Source organism: Sciurus vulgaris (genome assembly GCF_902686455.1).
Source record: "Sciurus vulgaris genome assembly, chromosome: 11".
Taxonomy (NCBI): domain Eukaryota; kingdom Metazoa; phylum Chordata; class Mammalia; order Rodentia; family Sciuridae; genus Sciurus; species Sciurus vulgaris.
The window spans coordinates 15,641,784-15,655,555 of NC_136472.1; the positions used below are offsets into that span (position 1 = coordinate 15,641,784).

General features: G+C 38.5%; 1 pseudogene across 1 annotated transcript; it reads right to left on the reverse strand.

Annotated features, from left to right (window-relative positions):
- Positions 1 to 784: 784 nt before the first annotated feature.
- Positions 785 to 11,193, reverse strand: LOC306638403 (olfactory receptor 5B2-like; annotated as a pseudogene). Its single transcript has 2 exons — positions 10,879 to 11,193; positions 785 to 1,458 (listed from the first exon to the last, which is right to left on the reverse strand). The product of its transcript is annotated as an olfactory receptor 5B2-like (transcript).
- Between the last annotated feature and the right edge of the window lie 2,579 nt (positions 11,194 to 13,772).

Sequence of the window (13,772 nt, forward strand, 5' to 3'; positions counted from 1 at the left end):
CTTGAATAAAAGAGATCCCTTAGGACTTCTCTCAGTATAAACCTTCCTTGTGATTATTTCAAAGGCAAATTATGACAGTTCAATTAAAGTAGAACAACTAATGTCCCAGACCCTTCAGGAATGAAGATTTGGATATTTCCACCAAATAAGAACATGACCAATTGACATGCTTGCTAAAGCTAAAGGTAATAACAGAATGCTTTGCAGAAGAGGATAGCTATGAACACCAGTTATGAATACATCACCATTAAATAAATTAAATTGACATTGTAATGAATATCTTTTCTTCATTTAGTTACTGATATATTGTGTGCTTGCTCATATAATCAACTTCTTCCCTGTGTTATCCCATTATCATGAAGCACAAAATGTGTTGACTTAGATCCCAGTATGTAGGTATCGCTTAATGCAGTTAAAGTGAACATATAAAAGTTACTACCACAAAGAGCCACATTACATGTAATTATGATAAATCAACTACATCCATGGGTATCTGTCATCGTGGGACACCTGCATACATTTCTCCTGTTTATGGGCCCATTAGAGCCATATTGCATATATTATGTGGGCTTGCAGTGGCAAGAAACCACATGTGAAATAAATGGATACATTAAGATCTTATGGGGATTTTGACAAGCTGGCCCTAAAATATTGTAACCATTGTCCTTCAAGTACTGATTTCAAGAAATAGTACTTATAGAGCTAAGGATATTATTTCAAGAACATTAACTCGGTGTGGGGCTCAAAATGTATGCATACATGGAAAAGAGCTATATGAAATAGATCAGAAATCATGCATCCCAAAGTTAAAACAAAACTTCTGAAGATTATTTTTCCTCCAACAAATTAAGACATTCTTGACCTTTAAGAATGCACTCTGGACCTCCTTGTTCCTCAGGCTGTAGACCACAGGGTTCAGCATAGGGATGACCATGGTGTAGAACACAGATGCAATTTTATCAGTGTCCATGGAGTGGCTGGAGCTGGGCTGTAAGTACATGAAGATACTAGTCCCATAGAAAATGGAGACAGCAGTGAAGTGGGAGGCACAGGTGGACAGAAGCCTTCCTGTGTCCTGCACCTGAGCGCATCTTTAAGATGGTGACAAAAATGAATATGTAGGATATCCAGATAACTAGGAGTGCAAAAATATACAGAAACTCACAATATAAATAAGAACCAGTTCACTAATCTGTCTATCAGAGCAAGAGAGAACCATGACTGCTGGAATATCCACAGAAAAAATGGTTGTACACATTGGACAGACAGAAGGAGAGGACTAAATGGTCTCCAGTATGGATGGAGGCATTCAGGAAACCAATCGCATAAGAGCCTATGACCAGATTGCACCACACACTGGTTGTCATGGGTGGTGGTGTAGTGCAGGGGCTTACACACTGCAGCCATAGCGATCATATGCCATTGAAGCCAGGAGGTAATTTTCAACAGTAACCAATGCTGCAAAAAAGTACATCTGTGCGGCACAAGCATTGTAGGAGATGACCTTGTGTCCCATAAAGAGCCCAGCCATGACTGTGGGAGAGTGACAGAAGAAGAGGAACAAAAGTCCACAGAGACAGGTTGCCAAGGAAGAAGTACATGGGAGTGTGGAGACGGGAGTCCAAGAGGATCAACAGGTCATCCCCAGGTTCCCAACCAGAGTGATGGTGTAGATGAGCAAGGAACGTCAGAAAGAGGGGAAGCTGCAGACGTGGGTCACTGGTCAGTCCCAGCAGGATGAACTCTGTCACTTCTGTCCTGTTCTCCATCAACATTTTCTGAGAATCCTAGATTGTCTGTAACAACAAACAAAAAGGAACATAGCAATAAAGAATTTGAATCAAAACTTGAAAGAATAGTTATAATATATATTCTGCCTATTGTAACAATAACTTGTACTTCAGAATTTTCCAGAAAAATGTTCTTGAAAAACCATGAGTGCATTAATTGGATGCAGGGTACCATACTCTCAAAGCTGAAGAATCTTGATTATCTATGCAATTTTGAAATTTCATTACTTGTGGACAATTTCATTGCTTGATGAAAATTTATTGGGTGACTCTCTGGGCCATTTCACTTCTCCTGACCTAATAAAAACTGATCTTTCCTTGTTGTCCACCTGCTGAGAACTTCCATAGGCCCTATGGATGTGTGCCCATGGTTTCCTTTCAACAATATTATGAGTTCAGTTGGTTGTCACTTCATGTATACTGTGAAGCACAAGAGAAATTTAGTCATACTTGCACAAGTATTTATTGACATCCTCAGCTCTCAATGCATGCCAATCTTTAATGTTGTGTCATTCATTCCTAAGTCTAAGGGTGTCATTTGAATTTTAATCAAATTGTTTTTAACTAAATTTATAATTACTCATTTTTAATTCTGGTTTCAACTCAGTTTGAGGATACATGGTGGATTTAGAAAATGACTGAATTGGGAATCTCATCTTGCTCACTATTTGCCACGTATCCGAGGTGAAACAAACAAAAATCCAGAAGAGAGAAATGACCCTTCTTTCAACCACACATGTATACTAACTGACTTTGCAAGCTCTCAATTGCACTGTGACTGCCCACCCCCACTCTCATGCTCCTTATCACTAGCACATCTACACAAGTTGACAAATCATGTGCCTAAAAACATAAACTTTTGATCAGGCTGAAGATGAGTTTACCTCTCAAATCAGTGTAGCACATTGGTATGCGTTGTCCACATGCTGGGATGGTGGAGCATGCTCAAGGGGCGGATGCAATTCTGTGTGAAGGCAGGTCACCCAATACAGCAGACACCAAGGTTAGGTCTTGGGAGAGATGCACATTGGACCTGCCATTACCGCATAGCAGTAACTAGTCCTAACTAACTCCCCTAAACAGCCCATTGTCATCTGCAAAATGAAGTCAGAAAAGAGACCTATGCTCAGGTATTATTGTGAAAATTAAATAAGGGAGTACATTAAAAAATAATAAAATGCTTGGTGTTAAGCACAGCCTCATAGTGCTGGCTATCCTGCTATTAGGATGGGATTACAGTCCAAGTTGATTTGATCAAGGAGAATGTTGACATCCAGGGCTTTGATTGTAGTAAGTTTATATCCCTGATGCTGCCCTCCCCAATTTGCCTTTCCCCTGCATTAGGGTCACTCACAGTTCCTGTGATTTCCAGTGTCCTCTGTCTGTCTTTTCTCTAAACAAATGATTGCTGCTCCTGCAATTCCATGTGTGTCATTCACTTAAAAAAAAGTTCTTCCTTAAAATCCGTGTTTTTATTTGCATAAGAGTCCATTTTTCTTAAATTTATGCTTTCTCTTCTCACTATCATGCTATGGCCTAATCACAGAGCTCAAGGGTTGAAGATCTATTTCTGGACTGTCTTCAGCTCAAAGACCAGTCGTGATGGTAAGTTCTATTTTATGAAAAATTTTATTTGAACGCTTTGTTGTGTAGTGACTTTATTTTAAACTTCTTCATTAATTTTGTTTTGCTTTGTTTTGATAGTGGGTCTTGCTGTATGACCCAGGCTGGCTTTGAATTTCTGTGCTTAAGTATTTCATCTGCCTAAGTCTCCAGATCAGCTGGGATTCCAGGAATGAGGCACCGCACCTCTTTCTTATTTGAATGCAAACTTTGGAAGCATTTACATTCAAAATTAACTACTAATCCCTCCCATCTTCCTGCTAAATCTTTGGCACTTTGGATTTTCGAGCTTGCCTTCATAAAGACATTTTATTGGCCAACCTTTACTATATAGGAACATTTTTAGCAATATTAAATTTCACAACCAATGATAATGACTTTGCATATGAATATATGTTTGTGTGTGTGTAAAGATTATTATTATTTATTCAATATTTTTATTCTTACCTTATGATGAAGTAAATCCAGGAAGTGTGTAGTTATCTAATCTTCTAAACATTATACAGATAATGTGAGAAAGACATAAAATTCACAATTTAAAGACAACTTCAACCTAATAAAAAATGTATGCTTTTAGTCAAATTATTGTCAACACTAGATGTATCTAGTGTTATGTAATAATAACTTATGTGAGGCTATAGGGAAATGTTATAAAGCAGATCAGAGCATGCCAATTCATTTAGGACTCCTGATTTAACAAACGATCCTTTCACGACTTTGGTTTTGTTGTTGGTGGTGGTTTGATTTGTATTTTTTTTATCTCCAGCAACAGGTAAATATATAATGAAAAGATAATATCAACAGTTAACCAATCAATGTGTGATGTCTTATTTATTAGTTCATATTTTTGGAGAAATAAGTATGACATGTCGTGAGAACTGCTCAATTTCCCCTGACAGAAGTATTGACATTCACACAATAGGCTAACCTCTGGTTTTAAGAGCAGCATTGAAACCAGCTCTTCCTCTTTTAAAACAACTCACAGTAAGTATAGCTGCTCCTCTGCTTTTGCATGAACTCTACTACTCAATAATGTTTATGGAATATAGACTCTTACCAGATTCATTAAAGAGGAAAAAAGAATCAATTCAGAATATTCAATCCGACATCATAAAATCAGCCTTGGAGTTTGCCTAAGTACATCAAAGGAGATAGTGCTCAAAAGTGTGCAAGATCTCTACAAATAAGCATTAGCATGTATCATCTTCTGAGTCTACCATGAATTCTTTCTGTCTTGTGGGAGAGAAGCTTACCTCCTCCTTATTTGCAGAACAAACGTGATAAGATTACATCTCTCACATAGAGTTATGTCTGAATATCGCAGACAAGGGAAGTCTATAGAACATCTTGTGAAGAGTTGATCACTTCAAAGTCAATCAATGACATTTTTAGATTTGAGCCTTTTTTGGCTGTGGTTGAGGGTTCATAGCTAATCCTCAGGTCAGAGGAAGTCCTGTAGATAGTAAGCACTTACTGTTATTCAGATGAATAAATAACATCCAGTGGGGTGGGCCACACATGTGCTCCGTCTAAAACAACGTGGGATTGAGTCACACTGGGATTTCAGAAGCTAACCACGGGGTTCTGGTGAGAATTGCAGACTTTGAGACCTCTGGAGATTTCCCTCTGGAGAATCTCTTCAGTTCTCATCCAACTTGTCTAGGGAAGAATCAATTAAACAGTCTGTGGGGGTTAAGTTAAGCTGGTTGTATTTAGTGTGCACACACTTTGTGGTGTTACTTGTTATTTCTTATTTTTAAATTTCCTAATTAATGCATAATTTCCATAGATTACACCGATAGTTTCAGCATCAGATTCCAAGAATTTTGACTAGTGTGTGATCTCGTATCCACTATCATAGCCACCTAAACAAATTTTCTGAGTTGCTCTTTCATAACTTCTCCCACATTCTACTCTTGCCATCAAGCCATCTCCTTCAGTCATGTTATTTTGCTTTTGCTAGAATGTCCTTAACTCTTAGAATATGTGGTCTTTGAGTCTGACATTTTCCCTTTGTGCTTTGGGGTCGTCCTTACTGTCACCTGTGTGACAGGATGATATTTTTTTATTTTGGTATAGTATTCCATTATATGGAAATTACATTTTTTTTTTTCCATTCTGCAGTTGAGTAACATCTGTGCTGGTTTTAGAGCTTGGTGATTAGAAGTAGGCTGATCTAAGTATTCACTGAAATATTTTTGTGTGGACATAGGTGTTCATGTCATGCAATTCAATATCTAGCAGGCAGCTTGATTTCTCAAATAAGAATTGTTTATCTGAACAAGAAATTTCCCACCTGTCTTCTAAAGACTCCTCCAATTTCAGCGTAGCAATCAGTTCAAGTTCTTTCACATCTTTATCAACATTTTCTACTGCATCTTTTTAAATTATTATTTTTCTATTTCATTTTTGCTTGTTCTCTAATACATCTCCAGAAATCTCCTTAGCAAATATTTTTATTTAAACTCCTACCATATTACCACCACAGTTCCGGCCTAAGTGTGATTTCTTCAGGCAAAAGAGAGATAAGATTTTTTTTTTTTTTTTTTTTTTTTTTTTTTTTTGGTACATTTGCACACTTGGCCTTCAGTCCATACTCCCAAGCAGACTGACCGCAGATTTCTCAGGACAGGTATGTGTGATCATGATCACGTTTCTTCTTATGTGTCTGTGTTGCTTCCCTTCAAATTCAAGCAAGGATTTAGCCTCTGCAACATTTACTTCTCTATCATAACAATGGTAATATCTTGTCATCCTCAGAGGATTTTCAAGAAAATTGTCACATGACATATACACAAAGCATTGCAGGATTTGTGCACATATTAGGGGTTCTGCAGGATGACTGTTACATCCACTATGTATAAAGTCTGATACAACATGGGTCACAAAAGTAGGGCTACTAAAACAATTCTTCTGCTTCCTCATCTTCCTGCCCCATTCAACTAGGTAGGACATGTGATCGTTGCAGCTGAGAAACTGAGGAAGAATAGTTATTCGTGCTTGCTCCTGCATGGCTCTCCAGTTGTCTTTTTTCCTACCTTGGGAACCAGCAGGCTTCCTGCCCCAGCAGGTGCCTTCATCTCTGAGAAGTAGAGATGACAGAGCCTTCAACTAATCCACACAGCCTGCGTGGACACCTAGTAGCTCGAGCAAGAAACAAATCTGTAGGGGGCTCAGTTATGGCCCTACAAGATACCAGAACCTGATATCTGGTATCCGTACACATTATCTTATATGACAATGGCATTACAGTAGATTAATAGTAAGATGAGAGGATAATCTGGCTGGTTTATTGTACCCTAAATTCAACTACCAATTCCATATAAAACCAAAACAGGAAAAATGGTAGTTTTGGGTAACTCAATGACTTGTTACTACACATAAAGACTGAAAAACAATGCAAAACATAACAGGCAACTTTCCTATAACTCTGGGAAAATGTTATTGCAAATTTGGAGGTTCACAACAGCACATGTTACTCTTCCTCAGTTATGGAAACCAGAAGTGTGAAACCATCTCCGTGAGTCAAATCAATGTTTCCTAGAGCATGGTCCCTTGATGGGCTCAAGGGAATACTGCATTTCTTGCCTCCTCCATCCTCCAGGGGTTGTGGAAGTTCATGCCTGTGGTCTTTTTATTTTTAAAAAATTTTTTACAGACTGCATTTTGTTCTTTGTACACAAATGGGGTACATCATTTCATTTCTATGGTTGCACGCGATATAGATTCACACCATTCCTGAATCACACATGTACATAGGGTCATGATGTTTGTCTCATTCCACCATTTTTCAGACTCCCCCTCTCTCTCATTTCCTTCTACATAATCTAAAGTTCCTCCGTTTTCTTTCACTCCCCACCCCACCCTGGAATACTATTCAGTCATAAAGAATAATAATATTATGGCATTTGCAGGTAAATGGATGCAGTTGGAGAATATCATGCTAAGCGAAATAAACCAATCCCAAAAAACCAAAGGCCAAATGTTTTTCCTGTGGTCTTATCAATGTTGTTTGCCTGGTGACTGTGCCAACTTCTGTCTTGCCTGTGGCTAAATCTTTCTAACACCATCCAGTGAGGTACAGGGATTGCTTTCAGGGCACACACACAGATAATCCTGGATAATCTTTCATTGCTAAAATCCAGGACCACATTTGCAGAGTCCTTTTGGGCCATGTTGAACACTGAAATGTTTCAGAATTAGGACACAGATCTTCTTTGTGGGTCATTATTGAGCCAGCCGCGGTATGATATGGTGACATTCTACACCATCTTTAAAATTTTTCCATATATCTTAGATAATTCTAAAATACTACAAAATCATTAGTAAAGTAATTAGAAATGGTTCCAGCTGAAGAACTTTCACCACAAATATGGAAGCAAATCTCTCTTTTGGACTACACTGCTCCACATGAAACATCACAACCACACAGCACCTTAGAGCCCAGTATTACAAATGCCGAAGTGAAGACTCCTGCTTTCTAGGAGTAACAGATACCAGGTGGAGTCGCATTCCTATGGGTAGGTTTTGTGTAGTATTGAGTCTCCAGGATCAACTTCATGAAGACATGAAAGTTGTGCTTTATCTCAGCATATTTAATATATCATGTTTCTAATGACAAATATTGTTATGTTGGTATTCTACATGGATTTTTAGAATTACTTCCTATAATTTGAATACATGTTGTAATTGCTAAACTCTAACCATATATGAATGCTTTAAATAATTTATATTTAATGTGTCCTTCTGAATTACTAGTTATTTGATACTATCAAGTGTTACTTGATAACTTAATGAGACATTACTTCCTATAAAACATTATGAGAGGGCTAGAAATGGTCAATTTTATGATGGAATTTCAAGGAAATCGTTTCTTCTAAAAATAAGAAGTGTGAGAACTGAGAAAGTAGAAAAAATATTTCATATGAGCAGAAAATTAGCAGTGTCTTTGGAATGCACTGAATATTGATCTAGAAGGTTTTCATTAGCAGGATTCATATTTATCATAACCAATGATTCAAAGAGTCAATGTATTAGTACAATTAAACTCAGAGCTCAATCAGTTTATTCACTCATTCAACAAACACTTATTAGAAGGTACTGTGAAACAGATATCTATTCAGGTGCTGATGTTTATGTTGTGGACATAACAGGGGCACTGCTCTCATGGAATTCACATTCTGTTGGGGGGAGATAAATAAACAGTTGAACAAATATATAGTAGGTGAAGGTTAAAAAGAACTATGAAGAATGGTACCAGATGAGCGGAAGGTTTATGTAGTGAGTAAATAGGAACAAATATATAAAGGTGGTCAGAGAAAATTGAATCCATGTCAGGGGCAAACACTGAAGCAAAGATCTGAATGGGAGTGAAAACATTCCCATATAGTGAACCTCAATGCAAATGCCCTGAGGCATGAGCACATGGTTGGAGCTGTGAAGAATTATAAAGGAAATCAGTAAAAGAGAGACTGGGGAGTGATAAGAGAGAATATAACTCAAGTAAAACCGAATGTCAGCATTAATTTAAAGCATTTGCAGAACAAAAATGTAAAATAATATTTGTTCTCAGTTTAATTTTTAAACAAAATGTAAGTTTGTAGTAGTACATGAATACATTAAAATGCTTTTATCTTTCCTGGATTTTCATGTATACTATTTTATCCTTTTTAAAATTAAAATATGAACATGCAGAAGGCATATAATGAATTAGTCAAACAGAAATATGAATTCATGGGATGACATCTTTATGGATGTCCCATTAAAATGTCCAACAAACAAGAACATATGTTAATAATATGTTCTTTTTTGTCAAAAGAACTCTTAAAATAGCAGTGAAGAAAATAAAGAAATATCAGATGAAGTTGTGTTCTAGCACCTAAGTCATATATTAATTTATGATTAATAAATACTGGAACGTCAGTCTAGGTTCTGCAGTGAAACAGGATCAATAGGATATAGATTCACAAGTAAGTGGAGATTTATTAGGAGTATCAGATCATGTGATGTGCAGATTGGGAAGTCCCTTCCTGTGCTGCATACCAACTGGAGAGCAAGGAAAGCAGGTGGTTAATTCAGCCTGAGATCAATGGACCATGAAAGAGAAGTTGAGTGTGAATGGTGTAAGTCTAAGAGAACCAGGGCCAAATCAGAAACTCTGACATCCAAGAGTGAGAGAGGATGGGCATCCCAGCTGAAGGAGAGAGGGAGAGACAGGGCAAGTAGGGAGAGAACAAAAGCAGAGACAGAAAGAGAGAGAAGAGAGTAAGGGCTTTCTCTACTTTTAGCTGTATTCATGGAAGCCCAGAATGGAGTGGATTATAGCCACCCACACAGATGAGGGCATGCTAGACTCTTTGGGAAACACATACATATGCAAAAACATGTTTTATGGCTATTTTGTTATCCCTTAACCTACTCAAACTAACACATAGAATTAACCACCACAAATTGTGACATCACAACTAGTTCTGGTAAATATACCTCATCCATCTGTATGTGACATCATGGGACACCTGTATGAATTCCTTCTGTTAATGGTCTTTGTTGACCCACCATGTTTGCATTGACACGTGGTAGGAAAAAAAATACATGTGAAAATGAGTGAATACGTCAACATCATCAGTGAGGGTTTTCACGAGAGGACCCTGAGAAATCTCAGCTATTCTCATTCAGATTTTTATTTCTGGACAGAATACTTCTTTTTTCTTTTCTAAACAAGGGGACATTAAAGAGATAAGAATATCACTTCAAAAACTTCAGTGTGGGGATGAAATGCACACACAGAGAATCTGAGAGGAATGAATACAAGAACTGGGCACGACCAAATCAAAATCCCCAAAATTATTTTACCTCTAACAAATGAATAAACTCTTGACCTTCAAGAATGCGCTCTTGACCTCCCTGTTCCTCAGGCTGTAGACCACAGGGTTCAGCATGGGGATGATCATAGTGTAGAACACAGATGATATTTTGTCAGTGTCCATGGAGTGGCTGGAGCTGGGCTGTAAGTACATGAAGATGACTGTCCCATAGAAAATGGAGACAGCAGTGAAGTGGGAGGCACAGGTGGATATAGCCTTCTGATGTTTTGCACCCGAATGTATCTTTAGGATGGTGATAAAAATGAACATGTAGGATATTAAGATAACAAGGAGAGCAAAAAAGATATTGAAGCTCACAATAGAAACAAGAACCAGCTCACTAACATGTCTATCAGAGCAAGAGAGAACCATGACTGCTGGAATATCACAGAAAAAATGGTGGACCACGTTGGACTTGCAGAAGGTGAGGCTGAACATGCCCCCAGTGTGGATAGAGGCATTCAGGAAGCTAACAATGTAAGAGCCTAAGATCAGCCAAGTACACACCCTGGTCGTCATGGTGGTGGTGTAGTGCAGGGGTTTACACACTGCTGCATAGCGATCATAGGACATTGAGGCCAAGAGGTAATTTTCCACAGTACCAAAGGCTCCAAAAAAGAACATCTGAGCAGCACAAGCATTGTAGGAAATGACCTTTTCTCCTACAAGAAGTCCAGCCATGACCTTGGGAGTGACAGTTGAAGAGTAGCAGAAGTCCACCAGAGACAGGTTGCCAATGAAGAAATACATGGGAGTGTGGAGACGGGAGTCCAAGACAATCAACAGGATCATCCCCAGTTCCCAGTCAGGGTGATGGTGTAGATGAGCAGGAATGTCAGAAAGAGGGGAAGCTGCAGACATGGGTCACTGGTCAGTCCCAGCAGGATGAACTCTGTCACTTCTGTCCTGTTCTCCATCAGTGATACCTGACAATCACTATATTTTGTATAGTCATGAGAAAAAAAGCAGAATGATAAAGAAATTATTTGAAATTTGAAAGCATGCATACAAGATGTACTTTGATATTCTCTAAAAATAAAACAAACATGGTCATCAGAATTAAACTGAGTGCATTAATTATACTCAGGGTTACATACAAATATTCAAATCTTGATCAATCATCTATACAATTTTAAAGCTACACACATCTGTTATCTGACATGTATTCAATGAATAATCTGATCACAAAGACTATTAGGGATGAATCTACCCAGGTAGCTCTCCTGAATTCATTGCAAACTGTCCCTTCCTTGTTGACCACCTGCCCAGAATTGCAGTAGGCCCTGAGAATGTGTACACAATATCTCCTTTCATCAACATCATGAGTTCTATTGGTTGCTAGTTCATGTATACAATGAAGCACAAGAAGTAGGGTAATTAAATCATCTTGCACAAGTGTTAATTGACAATCTCAGCTTTGGACACATGACAACCTTTAATACATGCTGAATAGTTCCTAACACCAAGGGTCTCATCTGAATTTGAATCAACTTGATTTTAACTGAATTTATAATTACTCTCTGTCTCTTTTTGGTTCTAACTCAGTGTTTTAGCATTTATGGTGAACTGAGGGTTTGATGGATTAGGTGGTACTTTCACCTTGTTCACTATATATTCCTCTAATTAGTTAACAAAGAAATGAAACCAAGAATGATAAATGAATCCCTCTTCAACAACAAAAGTATCAAAGTAGATGAAAAAAAATTCTAAATTGCATTTTAAACTTTTTCCCACATCATGCTTATCCTCAACATATCTACCCATGTTGATATAGTTGGTGTGGTTAAAGTATAAACTATTGATTTAGGCTGAAGATGGGTTTAGCTTTGAAGCAGATCTCTGTGCACAGCAGGTTTGGTACGGATACAAATGGGGGGTTAGCCCATGAGCAGTCTGCAGAAGCTGTTTGGAATGGAAGCACATCATCCAGATTCGGAAGACTGGGAACTTAGGCTCTTGGAACAGATGCATATCAGCCCTACCATTTACCACCCCAAAAGTCACTGGTCCTATCCCAACTCCTCCAGACATCATCTGTAAAATGAAGACAGTAATGAGACCTGCTTTGAGCTCCTATCGTGAGAACTAAGTAAGACAGTACATAAAGGACTACCGATTGCTGGGCCTTAAGTTCAGACTACAGAGCAGAATCATCATAATAGTTTTCCTAGGAAGGGATCATGGCCTTGGTCTTGTTTAATCACTGAGGATGCCAACATGCAGGGCGTCACTGGGGGTGACATGGACTCTTGAAACATCACTCTCTAATGGGCCCCGGCTCCCATGTCAGAGTCCATGTGTGGCCAGTGATTCTCAGTCTGTTCTGATTCAAGTATATGATCTCTGCTTCTGAGATTCCATGGAAAGCCAATCATTTTCAAAATTTCTTCCTTGATTCCCATTTTAATTTGAATAAAGGAATTCATTTGTTCGTAAAACTCATTCTCTCACTACCATTATCCCACAGTCAAATCATGCACCAAGCTTGAGAGTACTCAGTTTGTGGGTTATCTTTACCTGACTGATCTGTTTGGTGCCAAGTTCCATACTATAAAATATTGAATTGAATTGATTCTGGAAGAGCAACCATATTTTAAATTTCTTTATTTGAATTAAAACCTTTGGAAAGTATCCTTCCCAAACTAACTGCTTTTCTCTAACATCTTTCAGTTAAGCCTGTGACAACTTCAATTTAGAAGTGTGTTCCATGAAGACATCACAGTTGCTGATCATAACACACATGATCACATTTAGCATGTACCAAGTTCTACAGCAAATGATATATGTATTCTCTATTGCACAGTTCCACTGAAAGTGGTCTTGAAAATCAGGATCTGGTCCTGTTCCCTGATGTTGAAGAATGAACATTCAAGAAACCCAAGGCAAGAGAAAAAAGTTTTATTTAAAGGATGGAACACACACACACACACAGAGAGAGAGAGAGAGAGAGAGAGAGAGAGAGACTTCTCCAGCAGACAGGACGAAATCCAGAGCTGGTGACTGAGGGAGTTGGGTGTCCTTCCCCTTTTATAAATTTTAGGTTTCCTTTCTTCTCATGACCCCCACTCCCACCCTGCCTACATGGTGACAAAATGTTTGATGACCAAGGGCAGGAAAGGAGCTGCAATGGGCCAGGGGTTCTCATTAACAATAACTCCTTACTGGGAGGAACAATTCCCTAGATGCAGATAACTTTGGCAACAGATTGGAGGAGGGGGAGCGCTCTGGAGATGTTAGCATTTTATTTCCTTTGGAACCACCCCCCACCTTCCTGACCCAATCATTCATTTCTACACTGACTTCCTTTTGCCCTGGTCTCAATCCCCCCTCTGATTAAGGGAACAAATGGAACGGGAAATGTTAAGATGACCCCTCAAGCTTCTTCAGGCTGAATGGAGGCAACTTGGGGCAAGTATTTCCCTTCTTAGGACTGTTTGGGTCAGTCAAGGGCTGCATAGTAAAAAGTCTGGTACTGAAAGCACAGGTTCTGAACAAG